Source organism: Aythya ferina (genome assembly GCF_964211825.1).
Source record: "Aythya ferina genome assembly, chromosome: 1".
In the NCBI taxonomy this organism is placed as follows: Eukaryota; Metazoa; Chordata; class Aves; order Anseriformes; family Anatidae; genus Aythya; species Aythya ferina.
Window position 1 is genome coordinate 127,279,556 of NC_140296.1, and position 6,876 is coordinate 127,286,431.

Below are 6,876 nucleotides of genomic sequence, written 5' to 3' on the forward strand. Positions count from 1 at the left end.
CCTCCCACAACTGCAAGCAGGCAAAGCCTTAGCTACCCCAGAGACCAAAATTGAACCAGTGAGCTCTTTCGAAATTCAAAATGCCATCAGAGCATTCAAGGCACTTCCACCCACACAGGCATCAATGCTCCCAAATCAATTACTTACTCCACTTTCCAAATCCTGTATGAAAATTATTATTGCAGTTCTCCTCATTGCACCCCACTATACACATAAGAAATAAAAAGACATTTTGTCCCACAATTTTTAATCCTCCACTCTTTATTTATTTTCTTACTTTATGTTTATGTCACTTTGTGAACTTTGTGACCTTTTACAATTTTCAAGGCACAAAATTCTGGAGGATGCTTATCTGAATCAATTTTTAAAGGAAATCTTATTATGCTTAAATTTTATGAAATGCTTTATCAAAATTCAGCCACTGGCATTAAATTTATTTTCAATGCAGTTGATAATTATATTTTTTTCTCATGCTAATATTAGAAAAAAAAATTACAACGTTCAAGCCATTGAAATGTACTGTACTTTATTACATTCTTTTTTAGAAATTTAGCAATGTTTTCCTCTATGTTTTAATTTATTTCAATAATTAGAAAATTTAAGAATTACAGGGTAGTCTCATTTTTCCTTCCATTGCTGACAGTTGTTAACACATTTCCTTTGCTTTGGTACTCCATCCCTTTTCAAAAGTTACGTAAGAAGAAATTAATCTGCCAACTTGGATAATAATTATAACTATCATATGTTGAGACTAATTTCTGCATCTCTATGCTTCCCGAACAGTTTTGATCATCTATTTGCAAGTATTTTATAAAGTTTAGAACAGTGTAGAATCACAGAATGGTTGAGGTTGAAGAGGGCCTCTGGAGTTATCTGATCCAGCCTCTCTGATCAAGCAAGGGACACCTGGAGCAGGTTGTCCAGGACCACGTCCAGGCAGCTTTCAAAGATCTCCAAGGAGGGAGACTCCACAGCCTCTTCCATTGCTCAGTAACACAAACATAAATAAATGTTTCCTAATATTCAGATGGAAGTTCCTGTTTTTCAGTTTGCACACATTGCCTGTCTCTTGTCCTGGCACTGGGCACCACTGAAAAGAACCTGGCTCCATCCTCTTTGCACCCTCCCTTCTGGTATTTATATATGCTGATTAGACTTTGCTGAGCCTCTTCTCCAGGCTGAACAGTCCCAGCTCTCTCAGCCTCTCCTCGTAAGAGAGCTGCTCCAGTCCTTTAATCATCTTTGAAGCCTTCTGTTGGACTTTTTCCAGTATGTCCATGTCTCTCTTGTACTGGGGAGTCCAGAACTGGAAACAGTGCCCCAGGTGTGCCTTCAGCAGGACTGAAGAGAAGGGAGGGTTGACTTCCCTCAGCCTGCTGGCAATACTTTGCCTAAGGCTACAAGGGCACATTGCTGGCTCAAGTTGAACTTGGTGTCCACCAGGACCCCAGAACCATTTCTGCCAAGCTGTTTTCCAGCTGGGTGACCCCCAGCATGTACTGGTGCCTGGGGTTGTTCCTCCCCAGGTGCAGGACTTTGCACGTCTTATTAAGTTTCATGAGATTCCTGTCAGCCCATTTCTCCAGCCTGTGGAGGTCCCTCTGGATGACAGCATGACCCTCTGCTGTATCCACTACCCCTCTCTCAGAATCACAGAATCACAGAATTTTCTAGGTTGGAAGAGACCTCAAGGTCATCGAGTCCAACCTCCGACCTAACGCTAACAGCCCTCCACTAAACCATATCCCTAAGCTCTACATCTAAACGTCTTTTGAAGACTTCCAAGGATGGTGACTCCACCACTTCCCTGGGCAGCCTGTTCCAGTGCCTCACAACCCTTTCAGTGAAGAAGTTCTTCCTAACATCTAGCCTAAAACTCCCCTGGCTCAACTTAAACCCATTCCCCCTCGTCCTGTCACCAGGCACGTGGGAGAACAGGCCAACCCCCACCTCGCTACAGCCTCCCTTGAGGTACCCATAGAGAGCGATAAGGTCGCCCCTGAGCCTCCTCTTCTCCAGGCTGAACAAGCCCAGCTCCCTCAGCCGCTCCTCGTAGGACTTGTTCTCCAGGCCCCTCACCAGCTTCGTCGCCCTTCTCTGCACCCGCTCAAGCACCTCGATGTCCTTCTTGTAGCGAGGGGCCCAAAACTGAACACAGTACTCGAGGTGCGGCCTCACCAGAGCTGAGTACAGGGGGACGATCACCTCCCTAGCCCTGCTGGTCACGCTGTTCCTAATACAAGCCAGGATGCCGTTGGCCTTCTTGGCCACCTGAGCACACTGCTGGCTCATATTCAGCCGACGAATTCAACAGAGTGGTGACACTCTGTTTTGTGTCACCAGCAAACTTGCTGAGGGTACACTCTGCCCCATTATCCAGATTGTTAGTGAAGATGTTAAACAGGTTTGGACCCAACATTGACCATTGAGAGTATGCTGCTAGTTACTGGACTCCAACTAGACTTTGTGCCACTAATCACCACCCTTTGGTCCTGGCTGTTCAGCCAGTTTTCAGTCCACTTTACTGTCTACTCATCTGGCCCATACATCAACAGGTTCTCTCTGAGATTCTTGCTGGGGTTAGTGTCAAAGGCCTTGCTGAAGTCCAGGAAGACAATGTCCACTGCTCTCGCTTCATCTACTAGGCCACTCATTTCATCATATAAAGCTGTCAGGCTGGTCAAGCATGATTTCCCCTTGGCTACTCCTGATTACCACTACTGATCTTGTCCTTCATATGCCTGAAAATGGTTTCCAGGATTACCTATTCCAGTGGTTTTCCAAGAACTGAATTGAGTGTGATTGACATGTAGTTCCCGGGGGCCTCCTTCTTGCCCTTCTTGAAGTCAGGAGTGATGTTTACTTTCCTCCAGTCTTCAGACACTTCAACCAGTCATCATTATCGATCTTGGTTTATTCAGAGTGGCCTCACAATGACATCCTGCATCCCATCAGGGCCCTTTATGTATGTCCAATGTGCTTAACTATTATCCAATAAGCTTATCCTTTCCCACCAAGGATACATCTTCCTTGCTCCAGCCTTTTCCCCTGTACTCTAGGACCTGGGATTCCTGAAGGCCAGTCTTACTAGTAAAGACTGAGACAAAGAAGACATTCAGTACATCAGCCATTTCCATCACCTGTATAACCAGGCCCACTGTCTCCTTCAGCAGTGTCTCCTTCTCCTAGTCTACATTTGGTCACATATGAACACAGAAACCCCTATTGTTGTCTTTGACATCCTGGGTCAGACCGAGCTCCAGATGATCTTTTGCTTTCCTAACCTCATCCCTGGATGCTCACCGTCTCTGTAGTATTCTTCACAAGTTACCCATCCATGCTTCTACCCTCTGTATGCTTTCCTTCTGTGTTTGAGTGTGACCTGGAGACCCTAGTTCATCCATGCAGGTCTCCCAGCATTTTTGTTCTTTCCTGCACACTAGGACAAACCTCTCTTAAATTTGGAGGAGGTGACTGATGAATAACAACCAGGTATTTTGGACCCCTCTTCCCTCCAAGTCCGATCTCCCGAAGCTGAGGGTTGTCTCCTTGTTTTTTGACCTGCTGCCTCCTCTCAAGAACTCCACTATTTCATGGTGACTGCAGTGAAGTCTGCCTTCAGCCTCCACATCCCCAGTGAGCCCCTCTTTGTTTTTAAGTATGAGATACAGCAGAGTACCTGTCCTCATTGTCTCCTTTATCACTTCCGTTAAAAAGTTGTCATAAGTGTTCTCTGTCAACCTTCTGAATTGCTTTTGCCCTGCTGTGTTGCCCCTCCAGTAGGTATGGGGCATGGTTAAAATCCTCCACAATTACCAGGGCTTGCAAGTGTGAGGCAGAAGAAGGCCACATCCGCTTGTTCTTTTCTGATCAGTTGGCCTACAGGAGACACCCACTACAATGTCACCCATATTGGTGTGCTCTTTAATTCTTGTGTTGCTCACATCCTTATGTTGGCTCCTCATCCATCCCCAGGCAGAGCTCCAGGCACTCCAGGCAATTTCTCACATAAATGGCAACTCTACTTCCTCGTCATCCCAGCCTGTCCTCCTAAACAGCCCGAATCCCTCCATTGCAACACTCCAGTCATATGAGCCAGCCCACCACACATCTGTGATCCCTGTGAGACTTTAGCCCTGCAACTGCACATGCATCTCTAGTTCCTCATGCTTATTCCCCATGCTACATGCATTAGTGTGCAGGCACTTCAGAGTGACACCCTGATTTCCTAGAAAGGGTCTATTATTGTTTTGTTTTGTTTTATTGTGTTTTGTTTTGTTTTGATCCTCCAACAGAGTAGAAGAAATAAAACCCTGTTGCAGACACCGGCTCTGCAAACAGTTGTTGACACACTGTTGTGGTTTAACCCAGCTGGCAGCTAAGTACCACACAGCCGTTCGCTCACCCTCTCTCCTTCCTCTCTGGGATGGGGGAGAGAAATGGGAAAGTGAAGCCTGTGAGTTGAGATAAAGACAGTTTATTAAGACAGAAAAATAATAATAATGATGATGATGATGATTATAGTACTACTAATAATAATGTGTACAAAACAAGATGCACAATGCAATTGCTCACCACCCGCTGACCGATGCCCAGCCTAACCCCGAGCTGCCAGCCTCCCCACCCCAGCTAGCTACCCCTATATATTGTGTAGCATGACCTCAGATGGTATGGAATACTCCTTTGGCCAGTTTGGGTCACCTGTCCTGGGTCTGTCCCCTCCCAGCTCCTGCTGCTCCCCCAGCCTGCCCGCTGGCAGGACAGAGGAAGAAGCTGAAATGTCCTTGGCTTGTTGTAAGCACTGCTCTGCAGCAATTAAAACATTGGGGTGTTATCAGCACTCTTCTCATCCTAATCCAAAACATAGCACCCTAACAGCTACTAGGAAGAAAATTAACTCTGTCCTAACTGAAACCAGGACGCACACTTACCCCTTCTCCTCCTCCTTTTCACACCGCTTCCCCTTTCTGGTAGGATGGAGGAGAACACCACCTGGGCCCCCATGCCCTTGACTATCACCCTAGAATTAACACTGCAAATGGTGGAAATATCAAGCTTGAGTTACTTGTAAATTGGCCAAACTGTGATAGCTTGGACTGAAATTTGTCCTTTTTGTTTGAAGAATTCAGCAGAAGACACTTAGTTCTGAAAATGAGGTGAGATAAAAATTCTTTGCTTTTGCTCATTTGAATTTATTTTAGGTCTGGGCTTCATAAATTGCAGTGATTCCATGCTTTTGAATGGAAAGTCAAAATCTAGGTGTGGTATGTGTTTTATAGTTTCTAAGTGAGGGGAGAACAAAGCCACTCCTCCAAATATTAGCAATCAAATTTCTCCAGGTAATTGCATTCTGAAAAAATATTTTCATTACACAGTTAGTAATGACTTCTGGAGTTGAACTGGAAAATTATCTGAAGGTGCTGTCTGGAGGTGCACTGAGCATGCTCCAGCTCACTCCTGCTGCTTAAATTCTGTGTCTGTCATTCCTGCACGAGCACCGTAGGACACTCTGACTGGCCAACCATCCTCGCTATTGAAATTCTTGTTTGTCACTGTGGCACCAGTCACCAATATTTGGAGCAAGAAGACTATCCCTTCTGTGCTTTTCCATGCATTTTCTGGTGCCCAAGTTACAATGAAGACTGGAAGCAGTAGATGGCTAGGGAGCATGGGCTTCGGGGAACACAAGAACAGGGTTTGCCAGGGACTGAAGCATCCAGGATGAACATGTTGTCAGCAGGGGATGAAATACCAGCATAGCAGCCAAGAGAAAATAGTGGCTGAGAGAGCAGAGACTAAGGTCTGGCAGCAAACAAAAAGAAATGAAGACACTACGTAAGCATAAAAAGGTGTGAAGGAGAGTAGATGATAATGAATAGGCCAGGGAGAATGAAGGAGCACCCTCCTGACAGCAGCCTGGGACTCTGCAATTCAGCTTCCTTCCAGGAGCAGCCCACAAGCCACAAGTATTTCATGCTCCATATGCTTTGCCTGCTGTTGCTCCAGCTCCCCAGCTGGAAGGTGTCTGACCTGAAGCCCTGGAGAGCCAGACCCTGTTTCCCATGCAGCTTGGTCAGTGTGTGTTTGTGACAACTGCCCTATTCCTCAGCATGAGCTCTATTGCTGTTAGGGTTTTACTCTTGGAAGAGAACTGAAACACATTTTACAAAGACACTGAAGCAGAAAAGTTAAGCAAAGAAAAGTAAAGAAATACTAGAATTGATGCTACTTGTAAGCTTGAAGTTCAGCCCCCTGATTTGTAGAGATAATTATACATTTCTTAATTAGATGATCACATATTCCTCTTCCCACAGGATCCTTCCTTTTTCAGCAAATGAGCTGTCTTTCAGTAGTCCCTTTCATCCTCACTCAATGTGCAGCTCAAGCTATTTCTTAATGCATGTTATATAACACTTAGACTAGATGCAGAATTATTCATTCCCCTTTTTTTTTTTTTTTTTTTTTTTTTTTTTTTTTTTTATCCTGTGGGGCTTGTACTGCTATATATCCATGGTTCATAAGCATTAATAGATGCATTTTATCCAGCAGCACTTGCAAACAGCTGAGGTTATTATCACATTCTAGGGATGGGGAACTGAGTCAAAAAGAGATCAATGCTACTGTTTTCAAGTATCTGCTGATTCTGGGTAGCTGCTTGAATAATACATGTGTTTCTTTTTCCAGGGAACTTGCTCTTTTTGTAAGCTGGGTGGGACATGAGACACCTGCACGAGGCTAGGACACATGGCACAGGAACATGGGAGATTCATACCTGCAGATGGAGGTCAGGTGAGATACCCTAAAGCACCCAGTGTCATTACACACTGAATTATGTATATTGCATACACAAGCAGAGCTCCCATCAGCGTTAGCTGT